Here is a 16,643-nt window from a genome sequence, read left to right as displayed (position 1 = left end):
AAATATACTCTCAAGATACCAAGGTCAAAGCTTCTGTATCAAAAGCCTCCAAGAAAAATAGGAATGGGTTCAGGCTATGGAAGAGCTCAAAAAAGGCACTGAAAATCAAGAAAGGAAGGTAGAGGAAAATTTCTAAAGAGAAATGAGAGAGATGAGAGAAAAATCATAAAACCAAGTCAGTAGCTTACTAAAGGAGATACAAAAAAACACCAAAGAAAATAACATGTTAAAAACCGTTTAGATAGATGGAAAAAGCAATTTAAAAGGTCAATAGTGAGAAGAAAACCTTAAATATCGAATTGGCTAGATGAATAAGAAGATAAAAAAAGCTCTCTGAAGAAAATAATTCCTTCAAACACAGAATGGAGCTAAGGGAGGATGTCTTTGTGAGAAATCAAGATACAACAAGATAAAATCAAAAGAATGAAAAACTAGAAGAAAACATGAAATATCTCATTGGAAAAACAACTGACCAGGAAAACAGATCCAGGAGAGAAAATTTAAAAATTATTCAGCTACTTGAAAGTCATGATCAGGAAAAGAGCTTATACTTCATTTTTCAAAAAAAAATTCTCCAGGAAAATTGTCCTGATATTACTAGAAGCAAAGGGTAAAATTTGGTTGGTTCTTGTTCTCTGTTTTTGAAGAAGACCAAAATGACATCACTATGTTTGAGACAAATTACACTGTGTCTGACTGTGGCTCATCAGATCAATATAAGCCTAGTATGCTCTACCACAGATCAGGAACAAATAGTCCATGTGAACACCTGGAGGGGGTACTCTAAATTTACATATGTCATGTTTCCTTTGAACTGCTTCAATTCTGTCTTCCCCATAGAGAGCAGCCCCCTCACTGATAAGGGTACACCATGCTGGGCAGTCCTGTGCCAGTGTCTCCCATGCTATACAATCACTTTTAAAGTTCTTTAATGGGACCTTCGGAGTGTATTGGTATCGCTTCTTCTGACCCCCTTGTAAGCACGTACCCTGTGTGAGTTTTCCATAAAATAGTCTTTTTTGGGCAAACACACATCTGGTATTCTAACAATGAATCCAACCCATTGTAGTAACACTCTCTGTAGTAATTTTGGAATGCTAGGCAGTTTAGCTTGAGAAAGGACCTCAGTGTCTGGTACCTTCTCCTGCCAGTGATCTTCAGAATCTTCCTAAGACAATATAAATGAGAGTGATCCAGTTTTCTGAAATAGTGCCAGGCATACAGCAATAAGGTCAACACAACAGCTCTGGCAGTAAGTCTAATACCTCTTCTCTCCCACACTTTCTTTCAAAGTCTCCCAAATACTGAGCTAGCTCTGGCAATACCAGTGTCAATCTCATTGTTAATGTGTCTCTCCCTGGAAAGGACACCACCAAGGAGAGTGATTATGTCCACAGGACTCAAAACTTCTCCATTTGCTGCAATCAATAGTTCCACATATGGATGGTGGGGTGCTGGCTGATGAAGCACCTGGGTTTTCTTGGTGCTAATTGTTAGACCAAAACGAGCACAAACAGCAGAGAACTGATCCATACTTTGCTGCATCTTAGTTTCAAAGGTGGCATGGAGTGCATCATCATCTGCAAACAGAAGACCATGCACCAATACTCTTCCACTTTAGTCTTGGCTTGTAAGAATGGGGGAAAATTGTAAAATTCAAAATAAAGATCAGACAATATGATAGCAGTTTTTTTTTTCCTCCCAAATTTAAGGTAATGGTGCTTGGTCTTAGTTCAAACTCCACAGTTGTTTCTCTGAATACAGATGGTTTTCTCCATTGCAGAGAGCCCCAAAATCGTCCCTGATTGTTGTACTGATGGAATGAGAGAGTCCATCAAGGTTGATCATTGCCCCCATGTTGCTATTAGGGTATACAGTGTTTTTCTGGTTCTGCCCATCTCACTCAGCATCAGTTCATGCAAATCCCTCCAGGCTTCCCTGAATTCCCATCCCTCCTGGATTCTAATAGAACAATAGTGTTCCATGACATACGTATACCACAGTTTGCTAAGCCATTGCCCAATTGAAGGACATTTACTTGATGTCCAATTCTTTCCCACCACAAACAGGGCTGCTATGAATATTCTTGTACAAGTGATGTTTTTATCCTTTTTCATCATCTCTTCAGAGTATAGACCTAGTAGTAGTGTTGCTGGATCAAAGAGTATGCACATTTCTGTTGCCCTTTGGGCATAGTTCCAAATTGCTCTCCAGAAAGGTTGGATGAGTTCACAGCTTCACCAAAAATGTAATAGTGTTCCAGATTTCCCACAACCCTTCCAACAATCATTATCCTTTCCGGTCATATTGTCCTGTCTGAGAGGTGTGGGTGTGTACTTTATTTTTGATGGAATTAAATGCTAACGTTTTTTAGAAATGGGTGAACTATCCTGCTGGTAAACCTTGTGGAGTTCTTGTTTTTCATTTAGCAGCTTCTATATTTCCCCATCATTTTCATCAAACCAGTCTTAATTTTGGTGAGTGTTCTGGCCCAGAAGAGCAAATGCAGTGCTATACAGGGGATTTCTGAAAGCTGTCCATTCCCTTTCTGCTGTACTGTTGTCAACTGTGTGTTGGCTCAGTTTCCCTTCCAAGTTAGTAACAAATTGTTCCCACTCAGCTAGGCACTCTAATCTCTTGACATTAATTCTTCTAATATTCATTTTGTCTTGGGTGGTTAGGTGGCGGTAGTGGATAGAGCACTGGCCCTGGAGTCAGGAGGACCTAAGTTTAAACCCAGCCTCAGACACTTAATAATTACCCACCTGCGTGACCTTGGACTAATAGAGAATAAAATAGAAATTGAAAGAATCCACTTCAGAATCTCTTGAAAGAGATTCTAAAATAAAACTACCTGGAATATTATAGCCAAATTCCAGAACTCCCAAGTCAAAGAGAAAATATCACAAGCAGCCAGAAAGAAACAATTATCATGGCACTACAGTCAAGATCTCATAAGACTTAAAAGCTTGTTAGAATATGATATTCTGGAAGGCAAAAGATCTTGGATTACAACCAAGAATCAACTACACAGCAAAACTGAACATCTTTCAGGGGAAAAGATGGACCTTCAATGAAACAGGGGACTTTCAAACTTTCCTTTGAAATGACCAGAGCTGAACAGAAAGTTCAATCTTCAAGTACAGGACTCCAGATAGGTGGACAGGAAGGGCAAATTATGAGGAATTTAATGATATTGAGCATGTATTTCTGGATGGGAAAATGATACTGATAATTCATAGGAACCTTCTCGTTTATTGGGCAGTTAGAGGGAGCATGTACAGATGAGGAACAGAAAGGAGCTGAATAAAATGTATAATATAAAGATGGAGTCAATAGGCAAAAAAAAAAAGGAATGTAATGGGAAAAAGGGAAAGGAAGAGGTAGAATGGGCAAAAATATTTCACAGAAAAGAGTCAAGAAAAAGTTTTTGCAATGGAGTGGGGGGGGGGGAGAAAGTGAAGGGGACTGAGTGAGCCTTCATTCTCATAGGAAGTGGCACAGAGAGGAAAGAAAATACACACTCAACAGGGTACAGAAATCTATCTCACCCTAGAGAAAAATAGGACAGGAAAGAGATGGGAGAAAGGGGACAGGGAGAGAGGAGGAGGGGTGGAGGTGATAGAGGGAAGATTGTGAGAGAGGGTAGTCAAGTACAATATACTTTTGAGGAGGGGCAGGGTGAAAGGAGAGAGAGAGAGAGAGAGAGAGAATAGAATAAATGGAAGTGGGGAGGATAGAACAGCTGGGAAATACAATTAACAACAGCAACTATGAGGGGGAAAAAAATAATGAAGTAATTTCTCTGGTGGATTTATGATAAAGAATGTAACCCATCCCAGAGACAGAATCAATATCTGAACTTGGGCTGAAATACACTTTTTTTTCCCCGCCTTACTTTATTTTTCTTGAGGTTTCTCTATCTTTGTGGGTGAGGGGGTATGTTTACCTTTACAAGATTATTGTTGTAATGTGAAAATAAATTAATTAAAAAGGAAAAGGAAGTTAATTAATTAATTAATTAGAATTAATGCTTTACAACTGACAATTCCAATGAGATTTGCATCACCAGAAGGTTTCCAACAGAGGAAACAGATAAATGAAATATGGCATAAATGATATGGAATATTATTATGTCATTTTAAAAAATGTTGAAGTGGATGGTTTCAGAAAAACCTAGAAAGATTTATATAAAGAATTAAATAAGTAGATCCAAGAGAACAACTGATAAAATTCAAACACTGTAAAAATAATGATCCTAATTATAGAAGACTTAAGAACTCTAATGAATGACTTCTGGCCAAGATGGCGGAGAGAAGACAGGCACAGTTCTAGAGTCTCCTGATCTCTTCCCCATCTATCACATGAAACAAACCTCTTAGAGGAAGTCTGACTCACAGAACCCAGAGAGAAAAGCCAGGAGAAAGAGCATCTACCTCAGGCTTTGTCTCCCTCTGCAGCTTTGGTAGAATTTGGGCAGGTGAGTATCAGACACAGATCAGCCAGCATAACAGCTGAATTGGAACCGGGAGTCTGAGGACCCGAGAGCCATACCTGCTGGATCAGCGGTGGGGCTGTAGAGGGGGGCTTGGGTCCACGGGGAAGCAGAGGCGCTGGTGTTGGGGCTGTCCCCCTAGAGCTTGGGGAAGGGGCTGCGGGGAGAGGTCTGGTGCAGGAGAGCTGAGGACACCATTGCTGGGCTCCTTCAGTCTGAGAAACTCTGAGTCCACGCCTCCATTGCACTGAGGCCTCCTCCAAAACAAACAATTGCAAACTACTTCTGCCTGGGGCCCAGGTGTGTGAGCAAAAGAACCAGCCCAGCTGAGGAATGACCTCAGGCCAGGGTAAAGCCCACCATAGATTGAAGGCAAAAGAATTCAATAGCTCCAATTCCCTCCCTCAAGCAAAGGGAGAAGGCCTCTCAACCAAGGTCACAGACACTCCAGAGAGGGCAACCAGCTCCTCCTACTGGCCAGCCAGAGAAACTGCACTCAGTAAAGCCTTTAGTGATCCCAAGCCCAGGTGAACCAGCCCCCCCCCACGCCAACTCAAGGTCTTAGCATAATGAAGAAGGGTCAGCAGAAAGGTGGATCCATAGAAAAATTGCTGGAAGGGAAAGACCCCAACCCAGAGAGACCTGGAACCTCTGAGGAGAATACAGTCTGGTCTCCAGCACAGAAACACTTCCTCGCAGAAATAAGGAAGGAGCTTCAAAATTTGGGAAAGACAATTAATACCTTGCAACAAGAAAACAAAACCTTAGAAAGTACAATTGGACAAACACAAAAGGAGAATGAATCTCTCAGATCATCAATTGGACAATTACCAAATGACAACAATTCTCTCAGATCCTCAAATGAGCAAATGCAAAAAGAAATTTATTCTCTCAAAACCTCAATTGGTCAAATGGAAAGCTCTTTCAAAAGTAGAATTGACCAATTGGAAAAGGAGCTGCAAAAGGTTAATGAAGAAAACTCCTCCCCCAAAAAAGAATGGAGTCTACAGAAACGACTCCATGAGACAGCAAGAGTCAGTTAAACAAAATCAAAAAATAGAAAAAAATAGAAGCAAATGTAAAATACCTCATCAACAAAACTACTGACCTTGAGAATAGATCAAGGAAGGGCAACCTGAAAATTATAGGACTTCCTGAAAACACTGAAGAGAAAAAAAGCCTGGACTTAATATTACAGGATCTAGTGATGGAAAACTGCCCTGATATCATGGAATCAGAGGGCAAAGTAGTTATTGAAAGAGTACATCGATCCCCACCTGAAAAAGATCCTAAAATGAAAACACCAAAGAATGTTGTGGCCAAACTGCAGAACTATCAGATAAAAGAGAAAATCCTGCAAACAGCCAGAAAGAAACAATTTAAATATCAAGGAGCCACAGGAAGGATCACGTAGGACCTGGCTGCATCAACATTAAGGGATCGAAGGGCCTGGAACGAGATATTTCGAAGAGCACGGGACCTTGGAATGCAGCCAAGAATCTACTTTGCTGCCTGAGACTACTTCCAGGGAAAAAGATGGACATTTAACGAAATGGAAGAATTCCAAAAATTTCTGATGAAAACACCAGAGCTAAACAGAAAATTTGGACATCAAACAGGAGGTTCAAGAGACACATGAAAACGTAAAAAAAAAGGGTGGGGGCAGTAAAAGGAAAAAAATGCAATAAATGTAACTCTAACAGAGAGAATACACCTTGCCAGAAATGATGGACATTCATGACCTATCCACGAGACTACTATCTAATGGGATGTAACTGGCTTTAACCCCATTTCGGAGAAAGGCTCTAATAACTCATAGGAATTTAGACTCTATTCGATAGAATATACAGAACTAGAAGGGTCAGACACTCAGAATTTTCTATGACTTAGATAGAATAATCTAAAAAAAAAAACCACTACCTCCCTAAAAAGGGGGACAGGAAAGAGATGGGAGGAGGGAGGGGAATGAATGGGGTAAATCGCATTACACTAAGAGGTACAAAAAACCTATGGTAATAGAGGGGAAGAAGGGAGCAGAAGAGAAACACCTGAATCTTCTTCTCATCACACTTGGCTTAAAGTCAACCTACACATACTCAGTTAACTTATAAAACATCTAAACTTTCAAGTATTAAAAGGGGAAAAGGGGAGGGGGGAAGGGCAGTGGGGGAAATAAGGATAAATAATAAAAGGAGGGAAAGGGAAAGGGGAAAGAAAGGGAGGGTGTTATATAGGAGGGCAAACACACTGAAGTGGGTGGTTTTCAGAAACAAAAGACTGGGGAATATGGATAAAAGGGGGAAAAGGGGGAAACTAAAAACAGAGGGAACATAGCATGGAGGGCAATAAAGAATTAGTAATCATAACCTTAAATGTGAATGGGATGAAATCTCCCTTAAAACGTAAGCAAATAGCAGAGTGGATTAAAAACCAGAATCCTACAATATGCTGCATACAAGAAACTCATTTGAAGCAGAGAGATGCATGTAGAGTAAAGGTAAAAGGTTGGAGCAAAATATATTTTGCTTCAGCTGAAGTAAAAAAAGCAGGGGTAGCAATCCTTATCTCAAAGCAGCAGCAAAAATAGATAGTGTTAAAAGAGATAAGGAAGGAAACTATATCCTCCTAAAAAGTACCATAGACAATAAAGTCATTTCAATATTGAATATATATGCACCCAGCGGGACAGTATCCAAATTCTTAGAGGAGAAGCTGAAAGAATTACAGGAACACATAGATAGCAAAACTCTACTAGTGGGAGACCTCAACCTCCCACTATCAGATCTAGATAAATCGAATCATAAAACAAAGAAGAAAGAAATTAGGGAGGTAAATAGATTGTTAGAAAAATTAGATATGGTAGATTTATGCAGGAAACTGAATGGGGATAGAAAGGAATATACCTTTTTCTCTGCAGTACATGGAACTTATACAAAAATTGACCATGTACTAATGATCAACTACAGAAAGGCAGAAATAGTGAATACATCTTTCTCGGATCACAGTGAAATAAAAGTCACATGCATTACTGGGCCAAGGAGATATAGACCCAGAACAAATTGGAAAATGAATAACCTCATTTTAAAAAATGAGTGGACCAAAAAACAAATTATAGAAAGAATTAACCATTTTATCCTAGATAATGATAATAATGAAACAACATACCAAAACCTATGGGATTCATTCAAAGCGACTCTCGGGGGATATATTATAGCTCTAAATACTTATATGAATAAATTGGAGAAAGAGGAAATCAATGAACTAAACATGCAACTAAAAAAATTAGAGAAAGAACAAATCAAAAATCCCCAATTAAATACCAAATTAGAAATTCTAAACATTAAAGGAGAAATTAATAAAATTGAAAGCAAAAAAACTATTGAATTAATAAGTAAAATCAAAAGTTGGTATTATGAAAAAACCAATAAAATTGATAAACCTCTGGTCAATTTGATTAAAAAAAAAGAAAGAAGAAAACCAAATAACTAGTATCATAAATGAAAAGGGTGAACTCACCACCAATGAGGAAATTAAAGTAATAATTTGAAATTAATTTGCCCAACTCTATGCCAATAAATTTGATAATCTAAGTGAAATGGATGAATATTTACAAAAATATAAGTTGCCCAGGTTAAATGAAGAAGAGATTAAATACCTAAACAACCCTATCTCAGAAAAAGAAATGCAACAAGACATTACTGACCTCCCTAAAAAAAAATCTCCAGGGCCTGATGGATTCTCAAGTGAATTCTACCAAACATTTAAGGAACAATTGGTTCCAATCCTATATAAAATCTTTGGAAAAATAGGGAAAGATGGAACTCTGCCTAATTCCTTCTATGAAACCAATATGGTACTGTTACCTAAACCCGGAAGAGTTAAAACAGAGAAAGAAAATTATAGGCCTATCTCCCTGATGAATATAGATGCAAAAATCCTAAATAAAATCTTAGCAAAATGATTACAACAAGTTATCACTAGGATGGATAATACATTATGATCAAATAGGATTCATTCCAGGAATGCAGGTTGGTTCAATATTAGGAAAACTGTTAGTATACTTAATTATATCAACAACAAACCTATCAGAAATCATATGATCATATCAATAGATGCTGAAAAAGCTTTTGACAAAATACAGCATCCATTCCTATTAAAAACACTAGAGAGTGTAGGAATAAATGGACTGTTCCTTAAAATAATTAGCAGTATCTATCTGAAACCATCAACAAGCATTATACTCAATGGGGAGAGGCTAGAGGCATTCCCAATAAGATCAGGGGTGAAACAAGGGTGCCCATTATCACCACTACTATTCAATATTGTATTAGAAATGTTAGCATCAGCAATTAGAGAAGAAAAAGAAATTGAAGGAATTAGAATTGGGAAGGAAGAGACAAAACTCTCACTCTTTGCAGATGACATGATGCTCTACCTAGAAAATCCCAAGAAATCATCTAAAAAACTACTGGAAACAATTAGCAATTTTAGCAAAGCTGCAGGTTATAAAAAATCCTCAACTTTTCTATATATGTCTAGCAAGAAACAGCAGGAAGAGCTAGAAAGAGAAATCCCATTCAAAGTAACCTCAGACAATATAAAATATTTGGGAGTCTATTTGCCAAGACAGACTCAGAATCTTTTTTGAAAACAATTATAAAACACTTCTCACACAAATTAAATTAGATTTAAATAACTGGGCAAATATCAACTGCTCATGGATAGGTAGAGCTAATATAATAAAAATGACAATTCTACCAAAACTAAACAAACTATCTGTTTAGTGCCCTACCAATCAAAATGCCAAAAAATTACTTTAACGAGTTAGAAAAAAATATAAGTAAATTCATATGGAGAAACAAAAAGTCAAGAATTACCAGGAGCTTAATGAAAAAAAGTGCCAAAGAAGGTAGCTTAATCCTACCTGATCTAAAATTATATTATAAAGCATCAGTCATCAAAACTGTTTGGTATTGGCTAAGAAACTGAGTGGTGGACTAGTGGAATAGACTAGGTGTAAAAGCAGGAGATCATTATAGTAATCTGCTGTTTGATAAACCCAAAGAGTCTGGCCATTGGGATAAAAACTCCCTCTTTGATAAAAACTGCTGGGATAATTGGAAGTTAGTTTGGAAGAAACTTAGATTAGACCAACACCTCACACCCTTTACCAAGATAAGATCCAAATGGTTACAGGACATAGACATAAAAAACAATACTATAAGCAAATTAGAAGATCAAGGACTAGTCTACCTGTCAGATCTATGGAAAGGGGAACAGTTTATGACTAATGAAGATTTGGAGAACATCACCAAAAACCAATTAGATGATTTCGATTACATTAAATTAAAAAGCTTTTGCACAGATAAAACCAATGTAACCAAGATCAAAAGAAATGTAGTAAATTGGGAAACAATCTTTACAACTAATGATTCTGACAAAGGACTCATTTCTAAAATATACAGAGAACTGAGACATATTTTTAAAACAAAAAGCCATTCCCCAATTGACAAATGGTCAAAGGATATGCAAAGGCATTTTACAGATGAGGAGATCAAAGTAATCCATAGCCATATGAAAAAATGCTCTAAATCATTAATTATTAGAGAAATGCAAATTAAAGCTTCTCTGAGGTACCACCTCACACCTCTCAGATTGGCCAGTATGACCAGAAAGGATAATGATCATTGTTGGAAGGGATGTGGGAAATCTGGGACACTATTACACTGTTGGTGGAGCTGTGAACTCATCCAACCCTTCTGGAGAGCTATTTGGAACTATGCCCAAAGGGCAACAAAAATGTGCATACCCTTTGACCCAGCAATACCACTATTGGGTCTATACCCTAAAGAGATGAGGGAAAAGGGTAAAAACATTACTTGTACAAAAATATTTATAGCAGCCCTGTTTGTGATGGCAAAGAATTGGAAATCCAGTAAATGTCCTTCAATTGGGGAATGGTTTAGCAAACTATGGTATATGTGTGTCATGGAACACTATTGTTCTATTAGAAACCAGGAGGGACGGGATTTCAGGGAAACCTGAAGGGATTTGCATGAACTGATGCTGAGTGAGATGAGCAGAACCAGAAAAACACTGTACACCCTAACAGCAACATGGGAGTGATGTTCAACCTCGAAGGACTTGCTCATTCCATCAGTGCAACAATCAGGAACAATTTTGGGCTGTCTAGAAAGGAGAGTACCATCTGTATCCCGATAAGGAGCTGTGGAGTTTGAACAAAGTGCAAGGACTATTCCCTTTAATTTAGAAAAAAAAAAAACAGATAGCTTATTGTCTGATCTTGTTACCTCTTAGACTTCTCTCCTCTTTAGGGATATGATTTCTCTCTCATCACACCCAATTTGAAACAAGGTACAACATGGAAACAAAGTAAAGACTGACAGAGTGTTTTCTGTGGGGGTGAGGAGGGAGGGAAGCAAGATTGAGGGAAAAATGTAAAACTCAAATAATATCTTTAATAAAAATAAATTAAAAAAAGAACTCTGATGAATATAATAACTGCAGTTCTGGAGATGGACTCAACATTCAGGATATACCTTTTTTAACACAGTCAATTTGGGGATTTCTTTTCTTTACCAACTCATATTTGTTACAAGTGCTTTTTTTAAAAATGTATTTATTTTCACATTACTACAATAAGTTTGTTGTTTAATATAAAAGAAGATGCCTCAAATAATTGCACCAAATTATTGGTTAATTTGTGGTCAGATTTTTATTGGAGGGGGAGGAGCTAAGAGAGAGGAAACTGGAGCAGTGAGTCTACATAGAAATGTGATTTTCTTAAATTATGAATTTAAAAATAAAATAACAATTTCCACATCAGTAATAGAACAGAAAGAGAACTGTATATGAAACTGTACATCTCTATTAATGCCAACTTACATTTCTTCTTAAATATATGATAAAAGTTCAAGAAGAAAAGCACTTAAGTAGGGAATACTAGGAAAGGCTTCTCATAGAAGGCAGAAAAGTATAGGTGTGGTGGGTGGACTTGATCCCCCAAGTCTTCTGACTCCAAATCTAAAGTTGTTGTCATTATATTACAGGAGGAAAGGAGTTCAAATCCATCCTTAGACATTTGCCACTTACTAGCTGTGTGATATTGGGCAAGTCACTTAATCCTGATTACCTCACATCCAGAGTCATCTCCAGTCATCCTGATCCATGTCTGACCACTGGATCCAGATTGTTCTGGAGGAGAAAGTGAGGCTGATGAATTAACATAGCACCCCTTCACTCAAATCCAACTCATGCATCGCATCACTTCCCTGATATCATGGTCTTCTTTGAGAATGAAGGACAAACATTGTCATAACAATTATGTAGCCCATTTGAGTATCCTAAGACTTTGATACAGGTAGACCTAAATGACTTGTCTCATTAAGTAGCAGAGAATTTCTGAAGTGGAAATTAGTAACATATTTGTACTAATACAAATCTACATGTACTTGTGAACTTAAAGCCTTAAGATAGCTGCCACAGGCAGAGAAAGATTAAATGATTTGGCTAGGATCACAAAAGTCATTATGTAATAGAATCCACACTTGAACCCAGGGCTTCCTAATTTGTGATCACTTTCTAAGATTCACTTTATTCTCACAATAACCTCCTCTGGATAAATAATAAATTTTGCAAACATGATGGAGAAATTCATTATGATCCAAAAAAAACAACTCACATTCAGATATTACTTGAATAAGTTCACAGAATCTAGACATTTGAAGAGAATTTAGAATCCATTTAGTCCAATTTATTATCACTCCCTTCCCCCAAATAGATTTCAAGTCCCTGAAAAGCAGAAATGTTTACATTCATTTTTATAGGCACTACAATAAATGGTACAATGCCTTATCCATAAATAATTAATTGACTCATAGGTAATTTAGCAATATTACATCTTAGTGGCGGTATTTTTGTTTGAAATATGTCATTCAACTTCAGGCTTTTCAAAATATTTTTCAAACATTTTAGCTAAAATATTTTTATAACTCTTTCCACAGATGTCCTTCACCTCTTCTGCAATTCTACCCCAATTCAATAAACAAGATTTTTTATTTTACTTTCTATAAATAAAAATGTAATGACATGGTAAAACTGGAAAAACATCACTGGATCAATAGAGTCTATTTGGTCAACAAATGCAAAATCAGTTACATATCAAGCCATTTTTTTTTTCAAGAATAGCAAAAGAAATTAACAAAAAGCATTCTCATCAACAAAGATAGAGACTATCATTGGCACAAATACAAGCACTAATCTCTAAGGGTGTCCATGCCATTGAATAATTTGTCCAAATGTCAACTGTAATTTTCAAAAAATCCTTTCTACTCCAGAATCTTAAACATCTGTAACAAATACTTGTTTTGGGAGTGCTTTACATTCATGACACTTGACCTTTTGCTGTATGCACCAGAAAATTCAAGTTTCAAATACCACGCAAGCAGGAAACCTGATCATTACAGCAGTAGCCATCTGCATGGTTCAATATCAAATATTAGTTCTGGGTTGCACAAAGTCATGTGTTACGAATCTTTTTCTGCAGCTCTATAATTAGTTGTAATTTGCTTCTTCTAAAATGTGTTTCTTATGGGACATCTGGCCTTGAAACTTCCACCTTCTCATTGAAAAAATACTTAGTGTCTGGATTTTTTTTTTTACTATGAAGCACTGCATGGGTGGCATAACCAACTCCAGATTTTTCAAAAAAATAAATCTCTAAATTCCAGGAATAGATTGATTCTCATTAAGAATGATTTAAATATTACAGAATATAAATTTAATGTAAAAATTCAATGTAATTATTTACAGATTTCTCAATCACGTTGCCAAAAATTTAAAGCTCAGTGAGTAAATTATAAAATTTCTACACTAACATATCACTTATCTGTATATTTCCAGAAATTATAAAACCTAAGTTAAACCTTAAAATGCAGATTTAAAATACAGGATTTAAATAAGAAAAGGTTCTGAATTAAATGTAAAACTCTTGAGACACAACTTATTAAAATATAACTAGAACAGTTCAACATGATCTTAAATAATTTCACAATACTTAAAGTTCTATTTAGATTATATCAAAATTATCTTACTAGTGGAAAACGAGCACTCTCATTTTAACATCAATCATGAATTCATATGATTCTAGAAGACCTTCCTCTGAAAGAACTAAAATTAAATTAAGGTACCAAAAAAAAGTTTAAAGGTAAAAAAAATTAAAATGTTTGTGATAGAGAATATTAATACATAATTAATGTTGGAAACTAGAAACTATTAAATCTGAGATTTATTTGAGTAAAGTTTTGGTAGATTAACACTCATAGAGAGTATATATCAAAAATGTGAGAAAGAAGAATAAAGAAAAAACTCTAAATCAGAATTTCTGGGTCATGAACTAGAAATTTTTAATTTATTTTCTCTAGATAAACTATTCTATCATGATTTTGAAATGCCTTTGATTCAAATGTCAGAACCTAAGTATCAAAAATTAAATAACATTAACCTATACTCTCATCCAACAGTAGGTATCACTGCTACAACTTATACATATTAGTCACCAAAATCTGTGAATGTATTAGGACGAACTTGTAAATCCTACTCCTCCTAAATATTTTCTCTGCAGTTGAAATTGAGAAAGATTGAGAGTGACCAATTCTCAGGTTTTAAATGAAAGCAATCACAGAATGAAAGAATTCAAGTAACCTGCTCTAACTTTTATACAAAGAATGTATACCAACAAGTGCTCAACCCCTAGTGTTCTAACTGATGATTTTACTCCTCTCCACAGCCCATCCAACAGCCACAACATCACTTTTCCCTCTTCCTCTCCCTAAATTCAATTCTGGAATCAAGAACTGTTATTAAACCAAGGAAATCATTGTTCTGAGGTGTGCCAAACTACTACTCCCCATGGACCTCACACAATATCTCATAAATTTAGGTTCCATTCCATGGATATCACTTCCCTATGAGTATTGCCTCCCTCAATTTGAATATGAGCTTCTTGATGCACAATCATTCTTCATTTTGTATTTTATACCTTCTCCACATGAAGACCTCCAGATATCTGATGGGCAGGTCCTACAAAGGATAATACCAACTGAAGCTAAGTGTCCAGTGGTGACAGATAAAAGGAGGAAAGAAATTATTTTAACAGTAATTTAATGGCTAAGTAGAATGAAGAAATTCCCTAGCCCAAAATTCCTCCAAACAATGCTGACCCAATAAATGGGAGACACAAGAAAAGTTATAGTGAATCAACAGACAAGCTGAGATCATCATAACAAGGTGAGTGTGTGTCTATACATGTGTGTGTGTGTGTGTGTGTGTGTGTGTACACACATAGATCATTGTAGTCAAAAATCAGAGTTTCTTGATCAAAGAAAAAATTCTGCAAGCAGTCAGAAAAAATTCAAACACTGAGGAGTCACTAAATTACACATGATTTAACAGCTTACCACTATAAAGGAGCAGGGAGTTTGAGGGTTACAATATTTCAAAAGTCAAAAGACATAGGTTTACAATGAAGAATATCATAACCATTAAAACTAAGAAAATACTACAGGGAAATAAAAGAATCTTTAATTGAATAGAGAACTTCTAAGCATCCCTGATGAAAGATCAAAATAATGTAGAAATTCTGAAGTACAAACACAGGAGTCAAACATGAAAAGGTAAACATAAATGAACATAAAAAGGTAAATTTAAATGAATAGTCATAAGGGACAAAACAAGGATAAACTGCTTATATTCTACTATAGGAAGATGACTTATGTCCTCTTCGAAGCTGATTATCCTTAAAGATTAGAAAGAAAACTTGGGAGTGATTTTGTTATTTCTTGATGAGCTCAAAAGAAGAATGAAAAGAGGAAAACTCTAGAGGAAGAAGGGAAAGGAAAGTTAAGGGAAGTTATTTCACATAATTGGAACACACACACACACACACACACACACACACACACACATACTCTCACAAGGTCTGAAGAGATTTAGTGAGGAAGTAGTTCTAAGTAAATAACTATCATAAGGAGGTACAAAAATACTCATATAATTTTTTTGTGGTGGCAGAGAATTGAAACTAAGAGGGTATCACTCGATTGGGAATGTGACTTATAAATGTTATGGCACACTATTGTGCTATAAGAAATAATGAAATGAATGGTTTCTGAAAAACCTGGAAGACCTTAATGAACTGATACAGAATAAAGTGAACAGAACCCAAAGAAAATAATTACTGTAAATATGAAAAACTTTTTGAAAGACTCAGAACTTGATCATCATGAAGATCAACCATGATTACACAGGACTAATGATGAAACATGCTATCCATCTCCTGAAGGAGTTGTGGACAGAGTGCAACATAAGATTTTTTTTAAACATTGTCAATGTGAAAATCTATTTTTATTAACCTTTTGTGTGTGTGTGTGTGTGTGTGTGTGTGTGTGTGATAAGTTTTTTTTCTTTTATTTCTCAAATGATGGGATACAGGGTAGAAGATAGATGATTGCTGAATGAAAAAAAAATTTTAAGCTAGAGTTGTCAACTTGGAACCTATTAAGGCAAAAGCACTTAAAAAAAAGGGAGAATAGTAAAGTTATCTGTCATCAATTGGCCTGCTCTTCTAAGACAATTTTTATAGCAGTATTATACTAGTCATGGTCTATACTCTTGGATAACTGGGACTGAATAGCAGTGATAGGGGATCTTACATTCAAGGCCATTTTTTTTGATAGTTCTAATAGTTAGAAAGCTTTTCTTTATGGTGAATAAAAATCAGTCTTCCTAAAATATTCCCCTTAGTCCTGACCTCCAGAGGAAAATGGAATAGATCTAACCTGGCTTTCATATAATTCATTCTTAAAAGAAAATCATTAAGTCCCATTAAAAATCAAATAAAATATCAACACACTTTTTAAAAAGTTCACCAGTGGGGTGGCTAGGTGGCACAGTGGATAGAGTGCCAGCCCTTGAGTCAGGAGTACTTGAGTTCAGGTCTGGCCTCAGATACTTAAAAATTACCTAGCTGTGTGGCTTTGGGCAAGCCACTTAACCCCATTGGTCTTGCAAAAACAAACAAACAAACAAAAAGTTCGCCAGCAATATAAAGGTTAAGCAATTTGCCAGTTAA

At 36.2% G+C, this 16,643-nt stretch overlaps 1 protein-coding gene across 12 annotated transcripts in view; it reads right to left on the bottom strand.

Annotated features, from left to right (window-relative positions):
• VPS13B (vacuolar protein sorting 13 homolog B) overlaps positions 1–16,643 on the bottom strand; it is a 1,326,809-nt gene that overhangs the window by 1,283,716 nt on the left and 26,450 nt on the right. The gene's annotated exons all lie outside the window — the stretch shown is intronic.

The sequence above is a fragment of the Macrotis lagotis genome, chromosome X (genome assembly GCF_037893015.1).
Source record: "Macrotis lagotis isolate mMagLag1 chromosome X, bilby.v1.9.chrom.fasta, whole genome shotgun sequence".
Taxonomy (NCBI): Eukaryota; Metazoa; Chordata; class Mammalia; order Peramelemorphia; family Peramelidae; genus Macrotis; species Macrotis lagotis.
Note: the sequence above shows the minus strand (reverse complement) of the source record. Positions and strands in the feature narration are given on the sequence as shown.